The sequence below is a fragment of the Protopterus annectens genome, chromosome 5.part1, assembly GCF_019279795.1.
Source record: "Protopterus annectens isolate FY-2018-M chromosome 5.part1, PAN1.0, whole genome shotgun sequence".
Taxonomy (NCBI): Eukaryota; Metazoa; Chordata; order Ceratodontiformes; family Protopteridae; genus Protopterus; species Protopterus annectens.
The window spans coordinates 552,693,712-552,718,108 of record NC_056736.1 but is presented as its reverse complement, the minus strand read 5'-3'; positions in this window follow the sequence as shown (position 1 = coordinate 552,718,108).

The following is a 24,397-nucleotide window of genomic DNA, read 5'->3' as shown; positions in this document are numbered from 1 at the left end:
GACACTGGCACTTTCCCACCTATCTATTGAAAAGAGAGGAATTTAAGGAATGGATAGTGGAAATTATTCCGGAGCTATTGCAGAAGATAGAAATTTCTTCTGAAAATATATCTAGGGAGTGGGACAAAACTAAAGTGGAATTTAAAAATAGGGTAGAAATAAAAGAAAGTGAAACTTGGTTAAAAAGTAACAAAAATTAGTTAGAGGGACTGACAAGTGTTATTGTACTGCAACATAGAGGGGATCTCACAGAACAAGAAGAGGAGCAACTGCAGAATGTTAAACAGAAAATAAGGGATTACCTCAATAATATGCATGAGTTTAAAAAGATTGTTGTTAAGCAACTGTTTTTTTGATAATAACCCTAGAGCACAATTTTTATAGCACAACGACTTAGGCACAGCAAATAGAAAGGGTTGTCACCAAGCTTAGCTAGCTTAAAACAAGGAAGATAACAAGGGATCCTATAGACGTATTGGAAATACTATGAAAATTCTATGAAAGTCTGTATAAAGCAGATAAATATGGAAATCAAGAAAAGGTACAAATGGAAATGTCTATGAAATAATTAAATATGCCAATGTTAGAGGTAAAGGAGGCTCAGTTACTAACAGGATAGGAGGAGATGAAATAAAAATGGTGATGTATAACCAATCTACAGAAAAGTCCCCAGGAATAGATGGTATTCTTGTGGAAGTTTGGAAGCAAGTAGGGAAAGAATGGTAATGATATGGAAGGTTTTGTTTAACAATATTTTAAGAGGAGGAGAAGTTCCATCATCCTTGAAGAAAGTGGTAATAGATGTAATACCTAAAGAGGGTAAAGATCATCAGATCCAACTTCATATGGGCCCATTTCAATACTAAATCATGATAATAAAGTATTTATATCTATAATGGCTAAAAGAATGCAAACGCCATGCCAAAATTCATAGATGTGGATCAATGTGGTTTTGTGGAGGGGAGGCAAACATTTTGCAACATTAACAGAATAAAGATAACCTAGAGGGAAGCAGAATGTAAGAAAATACCACTGTTGTTAGTAGGTCTTAATGAAGAGAAAGCATTTGACAGAGTGAGCTGGGACTTTAGGAGCAGAGCAATGGAAGCATTTGCATTCCTTGAAAAATTATAAAGTTAATTAGGAGGATATATGAGGGATCATAGGCAAAAATTAAAGTGGGTAGGGTCCTCTCTGATAATCTCAGCTTGAGCAGAGGAACTAGGTATGGGTGTCCTCTCTCCCTTTTGTTGTTTGCATTATATTTAGAACCATTGGCAAAGAAAATAAGGGAGTCAGAAACTCAAGGATATAATTGGCATGGTAGTCAGGAGAACTGGCTCTATTTGGAGATGAAATTATTTTATACATGATAAAAGCAGAAAGGAATATTACAGTGCTGTGGAACATATTGAGACAGTTTCAAACTTTTTCAGGGCACAAAATTAATTAAGCCAAAACAAAAGCAATTGACATAAATTATGTACTCACATATGAATTGGTTCAGCAATATCCATACTTATGGGGCCATGATAAAATGAGGTATTTAGGAGTATGGATTACAAATCATACCAATGTGGCAGCTAAGGATATGTGGGAAGAGACCAAGCAAAAGATAATACAAAAATTGAGAAAATGGAAGCTCTGCTATATGGATAATGATAGTAAGATGCAAGCAGGTAAAATGTTTTAGTCTCATTAGTCTTATATACAGGTCAGACATATTTTTGTCATCCAGAGAAATTGTGGATAGTAATTAATAAAGAGCTGAAGGATTTTATTTTGGAGATGAAGACAGCATGAGTTAAGTGGGATAAGCGTATTCTTTCAATAGAAAACTGGAAATTGGGATTACCTGATTTGAAGGGGTATTTCAGAGTGACACAGTTAAGGCTCCTATACATAGCGCAAGCAGGAAACTATAACTCAAAATGGAAAGAGATGATGAAAAAACAGTGTGAGGGTTCAAGTAAAAGGGAGAGACTGGGATTTTGGATGCAAACCTTTAAGGAGAACAAAAATAATCATACAGAATATTATATTCATAAAGTTGCAAAAGGTATTCTTAAAACAAAGCCCGAACAGGAATGGGGAAATGATATTCTGCCAATAGGAGTGACTGCAATTAGGGATATAGACAATAGGCAAGAGGGTGTGGGACTATATTGGAGAAAACCGGCAAAGGAACCCAAGTATTGGGAGCAAATAACTAGAGTGGGAAAGGTAACAGAATGGGAGTATGTCAAGAACTTATTTGGACTGCAGGTTAGAGATTGCCTTCCATATCAAGGATTGATATCAGAGTACAGGCAAAGAGAAAGAAATAAGGGGTCCTAAATGAAACACCAGCACTGTAGAATCTAGAACAGAAGCTGCCATTAAGAAAGGTATAATTAACAGAGCATATCAAATATTGGATGATAATTAAGAATCTATCAGAAGAGGTTAGGAAGAATTGGGAAGAGAGACTGGATAAACAACTCACAAAGAAACAATGACAGGATATATGTATGTCTCCCAAATATGCAACAAATCTAGAAGATTTAGGATCTTTGCCTGGAAGTCTTTACATAGATATTTTTATACCCCATGCAGGTTCCAAAGAATATTTCCTCAGGTAGACAACAGATGTTGGACATTTCATGAGGAAGTAAGAGGTAAATGGGAACATACTTGCAGGGAGTGTAATGAGTTGGCTGACTTCTGTCAGAGATGCTGGGTGAGCAAATTGGAATGACTAGGGAAATTATTTTTTTGAGCTATAACACAGAGTTGGAATTGTGTAGACATAGTAAGGCATTGTTGAGTCTGATTATGATGGCTGCCAAAAAAGCAATAGAAAATGGAAATCAAAGTCTAAACCAACTTTACTAGAAATAATAAAGATAGTAACACAGATAAAACAACTGGAACTAGGAGCTTTAGAAAAGGGTAAGAGTAAATTACACAGGAAAATGAGAAATGTGGGACCACTACATGCAGAGGAGGAATGATGTTTAAAAGAAGGCATGATCTGAATGAGTTATGTAATGATTGACTGACAATAACTGGATATACTAAAAGTGATGTGTAATATTTGCAGCTACAGTTGTGTTGGCACAGTTTGTAAGGTATATGTTTGCAAATTAAATTATGCCGCTACGATTTATTTTTATTTTTATAAATGTAAGATAGTCAATGTCACGCATGATAATTTAATAAAAATGTTTCTTGTAAAAAAAGGAAGTGAGAAATGGTTTTGGCTGTTATTTAGGTGTGTTTTGCACAAAGGAAAAGGCAGAGCAGGCCTGCACATATCCTGATGTTACAGTGAGGTGGTGCACATCAGTGGTGTGCTACAGGGGTTGCTAAGCAAAGGCAACCTTCATGGCATCTCATTACTGTGCATGCAGGATGATGTCTGCTGTAGACTTTGATGCAGTTTTATTTTAAAAACAAAATAGGAAAAAAAGCAAGAAAAAAGGATTGGCTTGGAGGGAGTTTTGCAATCTGCTCACTTTGTCGAGCAGATTACAAAGGTATAAAGGGTGCAGAAGATGCGTCCTTATGCATACCTCTCAAATGTCCAGATTTTCACAGAAAGTCCAAATTCTTGCCTCATATTTTTGGTCTGTTCCTGATAAAATTTATATTTTTCTGGTCAATTATCGAGGACATACATTTGAGTTTTAGTCTTCATATCCTTCACAAAATACATGCTAACACAAAACCAGTTAGTTTAGCAACTTTCTAAATTTCTAAGAGCAATATTTAAATGTTGTCCCTATTTTTTAGACCATTGGCTCCCTCATTAATTTTGGCTTTTTCCAAAATTTGCCCAGAATCCAGTCCTTTAAAATAATTCTGAAATACATCCTAGCCAAACTGTGTCTCTGCTCTTGCATAACCCAGGATAAACTGTAATTTTAAATATGAAAAAGTGCCTATTCATGCCTTATAACTCCTTAGTCTCCCTTCTTTACTTGCTTCCTTACTTCAGTCTATTTCTCTCCCTGATTCTCTTTATAAATACGCCTTAAGTCTATTTTTCTTTCACTTCGTATTGCAATTCCTGTCTGTATTATACTAACTTACCTTAAATTTCTCTATAAAGGGGCTAAAATGTCTCGAAATATTAAATCATTGTCGTATCAGTTGTACCTATTCTTACCCAATGTTTTGCCATTCATTCATCTGCAAATGTTTTTGAATTATTTTTGAAGACTGCAAAATTATTGTTCTTAAAATGATTTTGCAATTCTTTGGAGCGTTTCCCCTCGGGCTTTGTCTGTAAATGGAAATGTAATCAGAAGGACTTTCCCAATAATCAAATGTCAATAAATACATAATTATATAAATAATTAAATAAATACATTTTTTGTACTAAGAGGTTGAAAGATATGTTCCAATAGTACAAGGTTTAATTCCTTCAGCCCTCATTTGCTAGCCTGAGCTAGACTTGGCATTAACTAATATGTAGCTGCCCTAGTATTTAGAGGGAGGTTTATATTTAGTTTGTAGGTTGCCAATCCTAATCCCCAAGCTAGATTACTATACTAAAAAGGGCAAATTAGGGGGAGTGAAGAGAAAGTAGTAATGGTTTTAAATAATCAAGAACTGTGTGTGTGTGTGTGTGTGTGTGTGGGGGGGGGGGGGTGATAGTACAGTTGCATGCTTTTAGTTTTGATGCCCTGTTCTGTTTACTTATTGCAGGATGGTGTCAGTGGAAGATTTAACTAAGAACTCTAAAGAATTGGCATTGAGGACAGAATATTTCAGAGAGTGTGGCTACAGGGAAAAAACCTGCTGGAGACTCTCCAAGTTAAAACACCTAGGGACTGACGGAAACAACAAGGTCAGGTGTATCAGCCAATTACAAAGGTCACTGAGATTACTGCCAAATGATCCATTACAGCTCAAAGGGATGCAGCAGAGATGCAGCCAGAGGAGACTCAAGAGCTGACAGGAAGTGGGCAGAGAAGCATGACCGAGATGCTCTCAACATCTCAGCAGCAACTGACTGGTATTCATATTAATATCTTTTCTGGGCAAGAAAACTTAGGGAATACTATGTCAGAGGCTGACTAACTTATGTTGGTGCATGATTTGAATTTAGGGGACAGGTGCAGATTGCAGAGTTTGCTGGTGGCCGAGAGCATTGAAGGGCATCTAGGGAAGGGGTTTGAGGCACTGCTAAGGGGTGTAGAAATGACAGGGGCTAGGAGTGCTTCCAGAGGATACCAAAGTGTTGGGCACAGGAAGTCAGGTAGAGGAAAACAGTTTAGTAGGGGCCTTACAGTCCATTACGTTGACCGAGCCAATTAATAAATCGGTCTTTATTGCACATATTGCGGGTTGTAAAAAAGAAGATTTGGTGGGGTGAATTTGGTGAAGTTTTTGATCTTGTAGATGCTAATGATGTTCAATAGGTGGTGTCAAGGATCTCATGGCAGCCCAGGCTGAATTGAGGAAGAGGTGCAGGGAAGGATTCTGTGAGATCCTTGTCTCCAAGTGGACTCTACCTCCACCACCCATTGAACACCCTCAGCAGTATGCTGAAGGTGTTCAATAGGTGGTGGAGATGGAGTCACGCAGGGTCAAGGATTTTATGGCAGCCCTGGCTGCATTGGTGAGGAAAGATACAAGACTGTATCAGCAAGGACTTAGTACAGTTGTGTTTAGGGGTTTGTTTAGTTCATGGCTGATATACTTAAAAAGGAAACACAATAGGAATTACTGCTGTTATCTTGCTTTTTACTGGTTAAGAAGGCAGAGTGGCTCAGAGTGGTAATGGCTGGCTATGGTATGATCAAAGCTTTCAGAAGCTGAACACCATGGACAAGTCATTGGTGTGGGAGCATAGATATCCTGATACATGGTTGAGGACCATGCTGGATAGGTTTGGCAGTGTGGCCAAGGAATAGTCTGATGGAATGGGGAGCAAGATGAAAACATGTTGGGCTCTTAATGTGGGTAAGTGCTCTTGGCCCACTTGTAGGTTCCTGCATGTGTGTGCTCATTTACAGGTCAACATCCTTTGATCAAACTGGAAGAAGGATGTGTCTAGTGGAATGAGAGCTGATGCTTTTAGGGCAGGGCAAGGTGTGGAGGTTGGTATAAGAGGAAGGTGGGGACAGAAGGTATACTAGGGGGGGACATCTTTCTAAGTTGGTACAAGTTATGGGGCTGGTATATTCAACTATTAATGCAAGTTAGCTATAACATCTACTTCAGAGCTACTCTAATAGGGAGGTTGTCTCAGAAACTAGTTGGGGGGGGAGGTTCATTGTGGTTTTGTGGTGAAATCTAAGGTAGTTGGTTCGCTTCATATTTGTATGAAATTGAAATTTGTACTAGGGAAAGAAGAAATAGTCGAGAAATTGTTGGACAAGGAGTTGGCTTAGAGTAGATTATTAGGTCCATTTGATGTTATCCTGTTTAATGATTATCTCATATTCCCACTCGGTTTTGTGCCCAGGAAATCAGCAGGGGAATTTATATTAATACATCACTTGTTTTTCCCAGAAAGTGATTCAATCAATATCCATATGGATAGGTCAGATGTCAAGGTTAAGTGTTCATTTCTGGAAGAGGCAGTGAGAGTAATCAGAATATTCAAGGATCCCTGGTTAGCAAAGTTGGATATCAAGTCAGCCTTTAGGTTATTACCAGTGAAGGAGCAGGACTGGTCTTTCCTGGGTATGCATCTCAATGGGAGGATTTACTTTGACAAGTCCATGCCCACAGGATGTGCAGTTTTGTGTGCCACTTTTGAAAGGTTCAGTAATGCATTGCATTGGGTGTGGCAGCAGAGGGCAGTAAGCATGGGGATGGTGCATTATTTGGATCAGTGGAAAGAAGGTATTTGAACAACTTTGTGTGTATCTTAGGGTACCACTGGCTAATGATAACATGGTGGGTCCAGCTAAGTCAACTAACTTTTTTAGGTTTAGAGCTGGACACAATTTTAAAAGTGTTAAAGCTGCCTTATGAGAAGGTCAAAAAAGTGAGAAGTAATGTGGAATCAGTGGTGAAAAGGGAAAGATGACAGTTAAGGAAGTGAAACAGGTGTTGTCAAGGAGTAGAGTGCATTTATTATGCCTAATGGCTTTGGCTAGATAGTGGTAACAGGCATGTGGTAAGTGGTCAGTGGGTTGTTTTTGGGAGGGATTTGAAAGAATAATAGGTGGATGTTAGGAAGTTTATGTATTGGGTGAGGATGGCATTGAGAGTACAAGAGGTATAACTGTATAGGGTCTATATTAGAACATCAAAATCTCACAATTTCAAATGTTCTAATATCAACCCCTATTCAGCGAATGCTGAAAATAGCGAAATGCCAGAAAACCAAATTTTTTCCTAGGGAAAGAGTTCAGTTGTCCATTTCTGTCGTTTTGCTATTTTCAGCGCTGTAGTGGAAAGTTACGGGTCGGGTTCAGTTAAGTGTGCAATTGGGGGTGGGTTAGGTGAGTTAGGGTTAGGGAGCGGGTTAGGTTTGTGTGCGATTGTGTGGATGTGAGGGTTAGGGCGGGTTAGGTGAGTTAGGGTTAGGGCGCGGGTTAGATATATATGCGATTGTGTGGACGTGAGGGTTAGGGTGGGTTAGGTGAGTTAGGGTTAGGGCGTGGGTGAGGTGAGTGTGCAATAGTGATGGACCTTAGGGTTAGGGTTTGGGTTAAGGTATGTGGATAGTTAGTGGTGTTTGTACAGTTTAGTGTAGGGTTAGCTGTAAGATTTTAGGTGTATGTGTGTGGATTGCTGTTTGTTTGGTGTGCTTGTGTTGTGTGTATGTGTTTCAGAACAGCAAATTTTTCTCTAGGAAAAAACGTGCTGTTCTGCATGTTCGATGTTGTCAGCATTTGCTGAAAAGGGGTCGATGTTAAAACATTTGAAATTGTGAAATTTCGATGTTCTAATATAGACCCAACTGTATAATTAGGCCGTGCATTCCTTTAGAATGGGAAAGGCATCTGAATTGGCTAAAGAAGGTAAGCCTGTGAAGGTGATTAAAAGAGCAGAGAGGTTGTGGTCTAGGATGTTTTTGAGTTACATTCATTAAAATACAAAGGAAATGAGGTTTATTTTTTATATTAATTGTTTGCCTGTTTCTTTTGCAGTGAGGAAGCTGTTAGTCATGTTGTGTCATTCTTCTTTTTCTGATGGTGAGAATTTGGGCCTAGATCCAGTGCAATGACAAGTCCAGTGGTGTAGTTGTCAAGGTATGGAATGGTGTTAATTATTACCAGCAATGGAAGAGGTAAGACAGCATTTTGTTGAGGCAGTTGGAAGAGTTATACATTTGGAAGGTAAAGAAATTGGAAATATACCTAAAAGGAATTTACTAACCTATTTAAGGGAGTTTTTCTGCAGAGGTTTCCAGGGGTAAAGGTTAATCAGGTGGCCATAATTCCCATGTTGGTCTGGAGGGTGCTGATAAGTTTAAGGTAACGAAGGTGACTAGGAGATTTCTTAATCATAGGGTGGTTAGGGCATGTGGTGTGTTATTATTTTTTTGTAATTTATCTCTGAGATTTTGCAGATAGGGATCCATCCTGGTTTCACAAGTGATAACGTACATCTTAGCGATATTAGTTTAGACATGTTCAATGTGCAGCTGTCATTATTTTTGCAGAATCAATTTGTACATAGTTGTTAGGTGTTTGAGGGGGAGAACAGGATTGGAAACAGCATGGTGGGTGGAAGAAGGGTACAGGTAGCTGGTCATGTGCTCAAGCCTTCTTCTCCCCCTCTCTACGTTTCAGCTGGTGCTCTCATTGTTTCAGATGAGTGATATTATGCTACCTGGTGGAGTTAAATTATGGGAACTGAGCAGTAAGGTAATGCTAATAAGTTTGTGATGAGCCATCTATCACATTGCCAAGTTTCTGTAAAGATGTGCTGAAGTTATTAAGTGTCTAAGGAGAAAGTGATCCGTCTATCATGCTGCTGAACTGTTTTATGGTATGGTAGTATTGGTTGTGTTTTACTTATTAATAAAGCTTGTCAACATTTCTGTGTTTGGCATATTGTAATAAAGCCGGCTGCAAAGTCTTAAAGGTTATCAAGCTGTTTATTGGCAGTGTGGTGATAGCCCACTGAGAAATGAAGCCTGCTTGGCAAACAAATTTGTTGCTGGGCTGTGCCTTTAAGTTAACTTAGGTTGGATGATTGGGGTAAGGGGGGAATTTGAGTGAGGTCACTAGACAGGTGGAGAAGGAGAGGAGGCTATATAAGATCAGGTCAAGGAGAGGAGAGTTCTCTTTGGCACTACAGATTGCTGCTGAACCTCCCTTTCCTAAAATTTGGCACGAGATGGGGTGGAAGAAGGGCCCTAGTTCTTGGTCAAGGAGTAGGCCCTTCTTCCCCCCACCCCTTTGTTTTGGTTTGCACTCTCATTGGTTCAGGTTATCAGTATTATGCTGCCTAGTGAAGTTAAATTGTTATTAGTGAGCACTAGGACATTACTAATAAGTTTGTGACAAGCGGTCTATCAAGCTGCCTAGTTTCAGTAAAGATGTGTTGTTGAAATTATTATTAAAATGTGTAAGAGGAAGGTGAGTGGTCAGTCATGCTGCCCAGTTGTGTTATGATAAGGCAATATTGGATATGTTTCTCTTGTTGTTAATAAAGTTGCTCAGTATTTTGACGTATTGCAGTAAAGGTGGTTGCAAAGTCATGAGATTTGTTAAGCTGCCTAATGGTATTATGGGGATAGCACAGAGACAGATGGGATTCTCAAATGTTTCTTGTAACATCACAGTTCAAAATCATTAATTTTCTGGTCTATAGCCTTACTTATACTCCAGCCTAGACAGCCAATTGATATTACTTGAAAACAATAGGGTTGACAGTATGGACCTTTTGTTGATATGATAGTGTGATGTTTTTGCTCTTTAATCTTAGCCATATTTTTGATGTGTTTTCTTTTTTATTAAAAAAAATTCTTCAAATATTACAAAAGTTTCAAAAACAGCATGGTTCCTTCCATTTTGTCTACAGAATAATAAGAAAACATCGATAATGATAAACACAATGGAAAATACTAACACAGATAACAGTACTAGTGATACAAGGTATAAAACCATTAAAATGGTATAAGCAGAAATACTTATTCAACCCATACAGTTAGTATCCTTATAAATACATCAGGTTATAAGTTTGTCATTTGTTTGTTTATTTGTTTGTTGTATGACAAAGTACAATCTATCAAAGGTATTATAAATAATTCAAAACATCAGTCACACCTTATGTATAATGGAAGATATAACCTATTCTGAAATGTTCACTGCATTATCTGTTCAAACCCACTGTTACAGGGCTGTTTTCTTCCTTCTAACATTAACAATTTACAAAATAACATTCTAGTCACATATAACTCAACATACATCTTAAATCTGTTATACTAATGCATGGAGGACAAGGCTTCCCACAGGAAGCTAACTCTTGTCTTATGGACCTGTGATATAATTTACCTAGGTTTGTGGATGGCAGGTGAGTCATCTTAGGAAATAGTATTCTACCACAATTTCCCCTAATATAGCATATGAAAAAGAAAGAGCCACCCCCCCCCCCCATAAACACATTGCTTTTTTTTTCCATTTTTCATTGTGGGGGTTCAGTTTAATACACATATCCATCTTTTTCTAAAGATCCATACATCTGTGCAACAAATCTGTGATTCTAACATTACAACTAGTTTTGCATTATTTTGGTAGGAATGGAGTTGGAAACAAAAGTCTGGCCTATATATGGGTGACAGTCTGAGCTGATTATCATCCTCAGTCCAAGCTTAAGCCTCTCTCCTGTTCCCAAGCCCAAAAGTCCCTATGTGCATAGAATATTTTTACCAAACATAACTTCTTAGAGCTTTTGATGATGCCTCCATCTAACCTGTGTTCTGTCACATTTCCAGAACATAAGGGTCAATGAAGTTCACTAGCTCTCTCTCTCTCTCACTTATACCCAATATTTTGTTGCCAGTGTTTTATACATTTTTTTGTGAAATTTATTGGGATTGAGGTACCACTGATGCAGGACATGCATATGCTGATCCAAAATAAATGGACAGTGACTTAGTGTGTGTGCTCACTGCCCCATATCTGCTGCAGTTAGATCTCTAATAAGTAAAGGGTTATATTTTCCCCATATATGTTGTAGTCTATGTATGACAGACTTCCCCCTTGACTTTATAAAATCATTATATATCAGATCACCCCTTCCCTTCCTGACAGGCCCACTCTTTCTTCCTGTGCACAAATCTGTCACTTCTATCTTTGTTCTTCTCTAGAAATCAAGATTAATGGCATAAGATGTGCTATATATTAGCCTTTGTCTCTCTGGTATTTTGATGACACTTTTAAACTCCATTCGTAACTTTTGTTTCATTGCCATTGCTCTGTTACTAATATGAAGAGTCCAAGGGATAACTGGCTTCTCTCTTTATACTCCCTTGTTGTGACCCCCCCCCCCCCATTGACCTGCTCTTTGAACTTCGGATGGCTATTTCAAGCCATCACTCAGGCTATAATTCCAGGCTGTAATCCTTGTTGTCTTAATACTGCAAAAAAAAAAGGCCAGCTGACTAAGACAAAGACTTTGGGGATACCAAAAATATAACCACCTGCATTTTATCCTGAAATGCTATCAGAAAACTAAGACAGTCCAACAATTATTGACAGACTGTCACCCATATATAGGCCTGCCTGTCCTTGTTCAATGAGAGGTAGCAGTATCCCATCTTGTAAAGGCAACAATCTTAGCAAAACATTTTATCATCTTTGTTTAGCAAGGATATTGGTCTGGAATTGCTCATATGTGCAGTGTCTGGTTTCTCCTTAGGAATATTTGTAATTCTTACCATGGAAGGGAAGGAGGTCTCGCTATTTCCCTATTACTGTTTTATAAGTGTAGTGAGTTATTTCTAGGCTAACATTATATTCCCCTCTTGTAAAACTCATTTGTAGTCCATCTGGACCAGGTGTCCTACCTTTCTTTAATTTCTTTACTGTAGTATGCTAATTTTTTTTTTGCTCAAATTTTATATTTAATATTCCAATAACAATAGAGAAAAAAATTACAATTTAAATGACAAATTGTGATAAACTATATACAAAATTTGCAAATGGCTCAAGAGTAAAAGAGAATAGAATAGCAAAATAATATAAACATATAAAAAAAGTTATACAATAGTCAACATTTCTTGCTTCCAATTGATTAATTAGATGAAAGTATATCTGGATTCATTGTCTTAATAAGAGAGAGAGAGAGAGAACTTTCTCCAAAGAATTATTAGTCCATTTTCTAGGAAAAATTCTTAATTCTTTGGCTTTTATTTTCGTTGATGCTACTTTGTCCAATAGAATCATGAAGTCTTCGAAGTTTGGAATGGAGGATGATTTACATCTTCTTGTAATGCATTTTTTGGCTACTGTCAAAATTGTCCAAAGAAGATATTTATTTTTGTTATTCATTGTAATAAATTAATTTACATTAAAAAAAAATAAAGATTTTGATAATATAAAGGAATCAGTAAAGATAGCTTGAAGGAAATTGCCAATGCCTTCCCAAAATTTCTTAATGAGAGAACATTCATAAAAAATATGAGACCAATGGGCCTTGCATTTTAGAGAGCATCTCCAACATGTTACTTCCTTAGAAAGATTAAATTTAGCAATTTTACTAGTATAGAAAGCTCTATGCAAGAATTTTCCGGAGAAAATCTTCCAAACTTGTAAATTAGAAGTTAATTTAATGGAAAGTAAAAGATTAGTTTTATTCTCAGAGGTTAGGGACAATGTATAAACTTTAGTAATAAAATCCCAACATTTCTGATTAGGAATAGTTTTATAGTAAATAATGATTTCATAAAGTTTTGAAATTACATTTTCCAATTAAATTCTCCATGTAGTATTTCATGTATAAGAAGTATAAATTTGGGTGAGGATTTAAAGGAAGAGTTCTCTATGGTTCTGCACAGATCTTGAGTAAATGGAAGTAAGCTGTTGAGAGCTAACCAATCTGATTTTGATAAAATAAATTTTTTATTAAATTTTGTGCATCCAGGGTAACTACGTTCATTGGGCAATGGTACCACCATGTAAATTTTTTCGCTTCCCAATTACTAAGAGTATCTATGCTGATAATATTAAAAATGTTTTTTTTGTAATTTTAAAGGGGGATAGTAACTGTATCCATAGTTTAATATCAATATTGTTAACTAAACTTCTAAAAGTATTGTAAATATAGTTTATATAATTTAGATTTGTGGGTTTAGTAATATTATATTGTATATTTACACAAAGTACATACCAAAGTTTGTTAATCAGATTGTTTAGTTGTAAAATTTTTTATTAATTTATTTTCATTTAAGATAATAGTTGCATGTAGGGATTTCCAAGCTGAAGAAAAGTTTGGATCAATTCAATTTAAGATTATTTTGAGATTAGAAGCTTTAATATAAGATTCTAAATCTGGAAAATGTATTCCTGCAAGCTCCCAGAGTCTAATAGGATTTGATAAAGCTATTCTATTTTTTGTTTGGATACCATGAAAGTTTTAAGAGAATTTTATTTATTTCTCTTAAAATACTTTTACTGGGTAATGTAGGAATAGATAAAGCAATGCAATTTTTTTTTGGTAAAAGAATCATTTAATTAATGGTAGCCTATCTTCAAAATTTAAATGTAATTTATTCCATTTCTCTGTAAGTGTTTTTAAAACGTTTACAATGTTATTATAGTTCGTATTTAAAGTTAAATCAATATTTTCACATATTACAATCCCTAGATATTTTAAAGAAGAGACCTGTTTCCCAATTATTTGTTTTATAGCCGATTTAGTGCTATCATTGAGGTTTTTTTTTATTTAATAGTATGTGGTTAGATTTAGAACTGCTAATTTTTAATCCTGAGATACAGTAAATTTTTTAACTAATAAATCTAACTATTGTAAGGATTATTCTGAGTTTATTAGAGTAAGTAAGATATCATCTGAAAATAGCATTATCTTAGAGTCAAATTGATTATATATATATTAAAGCCTTTAATTTTGGAATTAGAATGAATTGCCAAAGAAAAAGGTTCTATTGCTAAAGCAAATACAATTGGGGACATTGGGCATCCCTGTTTGGTACCTTTTGTAATTTCAATAGATTCAGATGTAAATGGTCCTAATGTTACATAGGCTTGTTGCTGTTCTTCTTCTTCTTTTGGCTATTCCAGGTTAGGGGTCGCCACAGCGGAACTCCGGTCCGCTAATGATTTGCAGTAGATTTTTTTTTACGGGTGCCAACTCGACACCCAACCTTCAATGAAGGCATGCCCATTCTACGCATGTCATTTGAATGCCACTCAACCGCCAGGAGGACATGCTAAATTGTTATTATAAAGATTTTTTTTAAAGTAATGAATTGGATAGGGAACTTATATGATTCAAGAATTTTAAAAAGAAAATTCCAATTTAATGAGTCAAAGGCTTTTGCATTATTGAGGGTGATTATTAGAGCTCCTTGATTATCTCTATTCACGATATCTATGTTGGTTAGGATTCTTTGAATGTTGTCTTGAGTATGTTTATTATAAATAAATCCCGTTTGATCTTCAGTGATGAGATTTGTTAGTGATTTAACTAAAATAGACATTGAAATTTTATAATCATTATTAATCAGATAAATTGGCCTATATGAACTGCACAAATGTAAATCTTTGTTTTCTTTTAGTATAGGGGTAATTAATGAATATCTCCATGAAGGTGGGATTATACCTTGTAAGTATGATTCATTCATATCCTTATGTAAAACTGATATAGCAAAGGATGGTAGAAGCTTATATATTTCATTAATAATACCATCTATGCCAGGTGATGTGTTATTTTTACTTTCTTTATTTTTTCCTTAATTTCCTTTAGGGGAATTCATTTCTGAATCTCATTAATTAAATTTTCTGGTAGTTTTTTTTAATTTAGAAAAGTCCAGGCCATGATCTGAAAGTCTGTGTTGAAAATCTTTGTTTTTGTACTGTTTTGAGAAGTGATATTTAAAGACATCTAAATATAACTTATATCAGTAACTTTTTTATTATTCCTCCCATCATGAACCCCACTCACAATATTGTTTTCAATGGAATGTCTTTTTACTCTCAGTGCTAGGTTGCACATATATTTTGGAGCTACAGAGAAATAATTTAGTTTTAATTTTTCTAGGGACAAATTCGTTTTGTGAGTTAAATTGTCATTATATTTGTATTTAAAGATTCAATTTTCTTTTTCTTATTCAAGAAAATTCTTGTATTACCATTGTTAATTAATACAATTTGTTTTTGTATGTTAGATAATTCAGACTCCCATTCCTTTGTTTTATTAATAAACCATGTAATAGTTTTGCCATATAAATAAGCTTTCAATGAATCCCAGAGGATTACTACATTTACCTTACTGGTTAGGTTTGTATCTAGGAAAAAAAATATTTCTGAGTATAACCAAGGTTTAAACTGTTTTAATTTGGTAAAATAGGCTGGAATTATTTTAGTGAAAGACAATTTCCTAAAATCCATTTGAAGACTAAAAATGAGTGCATTATGATCAGACATAGGGCATGGGGTTATTGTAAAGTATGATATTTTTGTTTTTAGATCTTGGGATATAAAACTGTTATCAATTCTAGTATGAGTTGTATGTCTAAAATCAAAGTGAGAGAATTCTAGTGAGTTATTTTTTAGGTAAAATAAATCATATAGCTGTAAGTTATCTGTCCATTTTTAAGATATTTCCCTATAGAGGTAATACAAAAAGGTCTTTTGTTAGAGGTTTCTGATAAAACCTTCCTTATCTTCATAATTGTAAATAATTTGAGGAGCAATAATGTTTTTCTTCCATAGTGTTAAGACTCTTCTAGTTTTTTTAGTGTGTGAAGAATTGGATAGTTTTAAGTATTCATTTGGATTCCAAATAAAGCTATAATTTGTTTCAAAGTGAGTTTCTTGTAAAAAAAAAACTACTTGTGCTTTATTTAATTTCAAGTATTTTAGTAAATTAAATATTTTTCTTGGGTTATTTAAGCCATTAACATTTAGAGAAAGAAAGGTCAAATCCATCTTATTTACTCAAAGGTGAAGAATGTTAGAATGTTATAGTAGCAAGCATTTGTAATATTTAAATCTTGTGCATCCTTATTGGAAAGGTTATATTTTGATGACAAATTGCTAATTCCCATTAAAAATATAATTTAATATTAGATTGGGGCCTGAAAAAGGAAAAAATAAATAAAAAGTGATTAAACTTCAGTAAGTCCTTTAACTGACATGGAATGAAAACCATTCCTAATCTGACAGAACAAAGATATCCAGTCAGATTTCTATGGAAATTTTATAAGTTAATTGGTACGAGAGAACAACAATATATTGATGAAACATAAAATTTTGATTATAATCAGTGCATTTTAGACTTCACTAATAAAAACATCGTTTGATTGAAAAGGAACATATTCTCATTACTGTATGAATCCTTATAGAATCAAATAATTAATAGTTTAATAGTGGGTATGTGTGAGAAGTTTTGTCAAAAGAGAAGTATTCAAGCAACAATTGATTATGTAAGCACTTCTATTAGAATTAATAGATAAATAAACAATGTTAGCAGTAGTTACAATAAGTCAGTAAAATAGTAGATCAGCACTTAAGGACAATTTATAGTGACAATAATAAGTTTAAACATGTTGCTGGATTAAGAGTCGCTTAAATACATTGCACTCTTCACCAAACAAGTAATAGTTACATGACTGACAACAAATAGGGAAATTTTTATCAAGGTAATTCTAAGCTAGAAATAGTGTATGTCAAACTGTGACTATTTCCAAAAAACCTTATAGTTCACACCATTTTTATTATAAAAGGAGAATTATGTTAGTATAATCCAATTGACTATTGGTCTAATAGGCATCTTATTAGTCAATATATGTTAACAGCTAAGACGAGATAGTATCAGTACATAAAGAATCACTTAGAGAAAGTAATTAGTCATACGTCTCTCTAATGTGAGAAACTTTAAGTAGTCATTATTTCATTAATGCTGATAATTAGATTAATAGCTAGTTGCTAGCTGCAGTTTTCTATACTTTCAAGATTTAATTATATTATGAATCAAGGTAACATTCCATTGTAATTTCTAAATCTCACTTGTTTCCTCACTATCAGGAAGGTCCTTTCTCAGAAAAACATACAGTTTATGTCAACTGAATCAATTTAATTTCCTATATCCCTCTTCAGCTTAACATCAGTATAAAGGTCATTATGTACTATAAAATAAAGAGTTAGTTACAAATTATGTCAATAAGACCAATCTGTGCTACAGAATTAACTTAATTAAATAATTTCCCTTATTATGGAGTGTTTTTAAATGGTTCTTCCCTGTACAATAATTTCACATATCACCTTACTGTTTCTAATAACTAGATAACACTACAATACTACAATACGACAATTATGGGCAAGAGAACAGGGAATTAGTATGTATGATTGCAAGTGGTGATGATTAAGGGAAACCAAAACTGTTCAGATAGTGTTTTCTATCTGCTCGAATGTTTAGAGAGCTTCCTATGACCATGCAATGATGTCAACATTAATTAACAAATTACTATTTTTGTTTCCAAACAAACCAAGTACAGATGTACAAGGAAAGCATGCTGCATTACTCAGTCTGCATTCAAACAGGTTTCACCTATATTGGATGAAACTTAGTGAATTAAGCAATTGCAGGCATACTTAAAGGGAAGGAAGCTGTTTTTTACTCAGAGAACCATTCTGTATGTGTCAGCCAGTCTGCAAAGCTATTTCAGATTTCATCTTTCTCTCTACAAAGTGCCTTTTCAATGATGGTTCCCTATAAAGTAGCTTTCCCATTCACTGAACAACATTACAATTATAGACATTAATGTGTAACTATGTGTTAACTGTTGATATGATGCCAAAACCAGGAATTCAAATTAATCAGTTACTGTTCACTATGAGACTACAAACCCAGTTTTCCTTTCTTGCTGTGGTGGTGGGATTGAGGCTTTTGAACTTTTTGCAGTTTTGGCTTGGCTCATATAAATTGTCTGTATTCCTATAAAGTACAAAATATCACATCATCTGTTGTAGTTTATTCTTTTTCTGTCAAGAACTTATGTTTTTTTTTTCCTTAAATCCCTTTTAATGATATGAGATAACTTTAGCATTATGTCTCCAGGTAATTGTTATTACATTTCTAACACGATAAGCAAGACATTTAAGCTCTTCTCAGTAAATCTCTGTTGCTGTCCTGCTATTTCACAGTCATTTTTTATGAACTAGCATGATTTTAACAGCATTTCATTGTACCTGTAATTAATACTTTATTAAACATGTCCATTGTTAACAAAAGTGAACATATGCTGTTGTTACTAAACTTAGAGCAAAGGTGATAGCAAAAGATGTTTACTATTCTGAAGATGTGTTTACCGTTAGTAATCAAATACTTACAAGTGGTGGTGGTTGTATGAAATAAACTGTTCAATAATAGATTCTATTCAATGCGCTCGGATGTTTTCATTAACTGAACAATACAGCAGTTATGGGCAAAGAAACAAGGTACTAGTGTGTGTGCGGTTACAAGTAACAGTGAAATGGGAAACCAAACTGTTTATTTATCTAGATTATCTATTCTTTCGGATGTTTGAAGAGTTTTCGGCGATGTGGTCATCATTAGCATAACGCCATCCTAGTTGCTATGGAGACCAATTGTTAAGGAAAGGTTTAACTCAGTGCCATCTAATATTATATCTAACCTACCACAATTTCAAATAAACATCTCTTAAATAAATTGTGTATCATTTAAGAAAACTGTTAACTGTTGAAACGACAAGGCAGGCAAATCAATGTATAGTGCATGTCAGTTCCACGAAGCACCAAAAAAAAAACAATATATATATATATATATATATATATATATATATATATATATATATATATATATATATGTATACGGAAACTCATTACATCACTTGGTTTCCAGTCAAAGCAAGCCTCACTCATATCAAGTGAAGCCTAGCAGATAAAACAACTGCAAGTGCATTCAAGGGGGAAAAACGCTTCTCATTTCAAAGCAACACTCAAGACTATTATTTTGTGAGGGGAATCAGTAAACTGTCAGCTTACAATGCTGAAACACTAAGCCTACACAAAAAAATGATTACAAGGGAAGAGAAGTCTGTACCATTTTTAAACCATATACTACAATAAAATATGTTAAATGAACTCAAGCAAACACACGGTTTGTCAGACATACACAGAGCCAAGCTCTGACAGTAAGCATTTCAGATTCACAAATAGACAACAAACATTTTAACCTTGTTAAAAGAAATTAAAGTCAAAGAGAGGAGATAAGCGTGTGTGTGCAGAACCTAACTGACTATACATATTAAACAGTCTTAACAATTATAACCGGTTAAAAGAGAAGTAATATTAATTTTAAGTTGTATATTTCACTAATAAGATAAATGAGGGAGTATTCACAGACAAATGAAATAGTGATACATACTTCTTTAGATGTTCATGGTCATTTTATGATTTAGTTTGATCTTTGAGAGAACTAGAAAGTCCAGCACTCTTAAAACCAGTCTTTAACTTCTTTTTTTTTTTACATCCATCCAATTACTTTTCTCAGATGATCTTTTAAGAGTTGTTGATGGTGACCAGTCCATACCTTCTGGGATTGTAATGATGTTTTTGTTTTGGATGAAAGAGACAGCTTCTTCAATATTATTGAAAGATCTCATTTCATTCTGAAGAAAACTTTTGATTTTAGCTGGGTAGACAAATTGTGCTTTGATTTTATTTTGCTTTAGCAATCTTACCAATGGCCAAGAGTTTTTCCTCATTTCCAAGACTCTCGTGGAGTAATCATTATCAAACCTTATTTGGTTTCCTTTGAATGCTAAGGGACTTTTTCTCCAAGCTGTTTTTAGTATAAGTTCTTTGTCTAAGAAGGATAGGAGCTTCATGACTATGGATCTTGGGGAAGCATTAGGAGAAGAAGGAACAGGTTTCCCAATGGCTCTGTGTGCTCTTTCAATCCCATAAAACAAACCTTCTTTTAAGTCTAAAAAATCAGGTTGCCAGCAATTTAGAAAATAGGTGATATCTTCTCCTTCTGTTTTTTCAGGGAGACTAAAGATTCTAATATTTGTTCTCCTTTCTCTGTTTTCAACATCATCTACTTTGTTTACCAGCCAGTTATTTTGTTGCAAAATTAATTCACAGTGGGATTCATCTTCCTTAAGTCTTCCATCTATATCACTCAGTGAAGTTTCAATGTCTAGAATTTTAGATTGTTGTTGCTGGAGGATCTCCTTCAAAACATCAATTTGTTGTTGACAGTGTATCTTTAAGTTTTCAAGGTTGTCAGTAAATCTATCCATCTTTAAGGATAATTCCTGAAGAGTGGTAGATATAGACTGGATCTCTTTTTTTCATGAAGAGTCAGAATGTGAGGAGTTTGAGTTGCTCATTTCTGTTCAGTTAAATAATCATCAATTTTGACAGGAAATTCTTTAAGAAAATGCCCCAAAGTTGAAGATCTAGTAGATTACAGGTTCTAAAACAGGCTGTACAACTTTAAAGAGCAAATAGTAGAATTTTAAATAATAATTTCCCTGTTTCTTAGTAACTGATGTGGAGCTCAACAAAAAAGCTGTTACCAGTTGGCCATCTAGGCTCTCCCGTAGCATGCTAATTAATGCCAGTAATATACATATTTTTATAGGCCTGTTGTTCCAAGCTAATCCTTTTCCTAGTTCCTGTCTGTTTGGACCAATACAATACTCCACATTATGCCTCTTCTGCATCAACCATTTCATAATACAGTTTGATTAGTTGTCTCTGCTCCTCATTAAAGACTCCTCCAGATATCAGCTGTATCCATCTCCCCAATTCAGTTGTGTAAGCTGCTTCTGCATTTCCCTATGGCTTTTTTTCTTGTCAGAAAGTCTAGTAAGATTATCATCCAGTGCTACACTGAAGTCCCATCTATCATCTGAAGGTAATCTGGACTTGCCAGTTTATCCCATTGCTGAAAGATCTTCTAAAATAATTTTGGAAAAGTTTGTTTAGCACAAATATATTCTCGGGACCCTGGATGGTACCTTTCCATATATTCTACCTGACAACTTTACTGATGATTGTACAGTCTCAATTTACATGAAGGGATTTATGTGATAAGAGGTCTATCCCTCTCTTTTATCACCACCCACCTTGTGATTTGCATATAGCTATGTTAAGCTTTGGGCTTTAACTTTGAAGCATCTCTGACTTTTAACATGGTTTCTTGTAAAAGAATCACTTTCCCTTCTTCCCTGTGTAACCTTTAAAGTACTCATTTCCTGTTAACACTCCTCCACTCTGTATTTGAAGATATAACCTGATATTTTAGAAAATTATGTCCAGCGGAGTTAAAGTTTCTACCCCACCCACCCCCACCCACTCTCAAAACCCCCAACATTTTTTACCAAGGTTTTGCTGATAGTTTACTAGTGTAAACTCCCTTGGCTGGACATATGAAGGTTTATCTACACCTAGTAAAGCTTTCTCTAAGTAGGTTAAATCATAACAATGAAAGCATTCATCAGTCATGCCCCAACCCTTTACAAATGACGGGAATTTCCATTTACCACTATAGAATTAATACATTCACTCTATCACCTGTTCCATAGAGAAAGAAAGAGGTAAAAACACATAAGGTGTAGTGCACTGTAACTGCAGCTCCCCAGCACACATGTCTTTTTAACTGCTGTTGTGGTTAGCTGCATTTGATTTGCTTTCATTTTTACTTTCCCCACACTAATTAAATATGTTTTTAGAGTCACTTTTATCAAAAGAAAGGTAAGCTAGCAGGCTTTTTTAATTCTAGCTGCAGTTATTTTTGTTACTTGAGATTATAGTGAGTTGTATTTCAAGTTTATTTATTTATTTATTTGTTATTTGACACTCACTAAACAGCCACATTTAGTGAGTATGAACACGACGGGTATCTTCATTTTTTTTCTAACCACCTGTATTTCTTGGAGGGTTAATATGCTGCCATGAAGCCATGGACTTGTTTCTATCAGGCTTTCATTGTACATTAATAATTATTTGGAAAAGGTGCCATTTGAAACACTGCCTACTTTGTAACATTACTTGATGCTGTTGATGTGTTTTAAGCGAGCAAATTAACAAGCATATGAATCAGAAATGCAGCTGAGGAAAATTATTTATTTATCTTTGTGACTGGGAAAGTTCGACTGGGATAAATACCCTTTACAAGAAGGTATGTAGAGACAGCTCCAATATTCACATACGTAGGCAATATTCAGTATATTTTCATATTCTACAATGTATGTAATATTTTCATCTTGGTTTTATCTACATCTTTGTATACATAATTAAGTGAAACAGATGATGAATGCTAATCTTATATTGTACAATTTGCGACTTTAGGAAGGGGACAAAATAAGAGATTACATTTGTATAATGTAGCAGAAAGAAATGTAAATAAAACAAGGGGAGACAAAGAATGACATTTACATATGTGCAGCATTAAACTTGGGAAAAAATAGCTTACATGAATTTAAAGAAATCTGTTGGTACTCAGAATAAAAATACTAGTAGGCAATGCAAAAACTGCTTTGCAGTGTGAAAGTGTAAATGAAAGTGAGGCTGTGATTGCAGAGTTGCAAGTGTGCATGTGTGTGTGTGTGTGTGAGAGAGAGAGGGAGGGAAAGAGAGATAGGAACAGCTAAACAGGTGTTATAGTTCTCAAACTGTATCAGGTATGAGGGAAAAACTTGTTGCCTGCACTAAATAAACAATGCAGAGATATGATTGTGTGAACTATGGATTGAAAGTCTGTAAAGAAAGAGGAAAGGAAAAAAGAAAGGAAAATGGGAAGAAAGTGTTTTGCATGTAATTGAGGCAAACAGAAGTCCAACTAATGTGTATGTTAACTCACTTTGAGATCATGACAAGTTTGTGAATGCCACAGAGAGGTATGCAGTAGATAGTGTGACTTCAGAAAGGAGAAAGGACAAGAATGTTTTGAAACTGAAATGAGCTTATGATATTCCAACTTAGGTTTCCACACTCTACTCTTAAATTGTTTTTCACTAATGGTAATATGCATAAAGCAAAGTGATGTCCAAACACAGACCTTGCAAGTACTGCAAGTACATCAGTGATGGCCCTGATGTTATTGTACATGGCTATGATAGGGTCACTGGTCATCCAGAACTATATAATTGCCAAACACAAGACATGGTGTACTTAGCTTCCTGCCTAATGTGTATAAGTGTTTTTTGTTTATCTAGGGAAAACAAAATGATAGTCAAAATGTATTTATGAACATTATCATGATATAAAATGAAGGAATTTAAATAATTCATTGCATAAACACACTTTGATGTGTAAACAATTTAACTGTTGTGGACTCCTACCCACAAAGACAAAAAAACATCTACAGCTTGAATTTTACTGAGAAAAAAATCTTGCGTTATTTTTCACACTACTCACTTTTATTTAGTAAAACATATACTTTTTGGGTCTGAATCATCAGCATCATCAATTTACTTGCTTTCATTCTCTACATGAGTTTACAGTGTTACATCAACTGTCACTATCTCTCTCACTTCCATGTCACTCTCTACCCTCTTTGACAGTCATGCCTGTCTGTCTTAGGTCTTCTCTCAGGTGGATGTCCTCCTTTCCTCTTGCCTTCTTCCTGTCTTACCGCATATCCTTTTCACAGATTGTCTTTTGCTTTACTGCACATGTCCAAACCACCATAATCTGTTCCCTTTGATCTTTTCTACTTGGATTTTTGCTCTAATGTCCTCATTTCTTTATCTGTCCCATGGTGTGCATCCTATCATCAATTGTCCATCACCTCTAGCTTCTTCAACTGCTCTGACTTCACTGCCCAGGTTTCTATATCTTGCAGTAATACTAGTCTCACCACATATTTGGAATAAGCTATCTTATTAGCAGTCCCTGAAACTTTTATTGTGATCTTTTAGGTTTGAAATCACACTAATATTGCATACTTACATGTCTGATAGCTTTTGTTTATTTTACAGTAAAGAAAACTGAAAACTGCATATTTGTTTTCAGCCAACTATTTTCTGGTCTGAGTTCTACTACAGCTTCAAATGGCAATATCTCCCTACTGCCTCATGCTATTCTTGCAGAGATTTCAGGACAAGACCCCTTGATAATTATATTTGCAGTTTGCTTTGCACAGTTTTATAGTTTTTTCAGAAAATAGATAAAAGGATCTCAATGAGCATGCATCTCAAAGAATGCAAGATATGCAAATGTTGATATAATATATAACATGGAAGATCGTTTTGCTCTTCGTAGAAATGAGTATTGCTTTCATT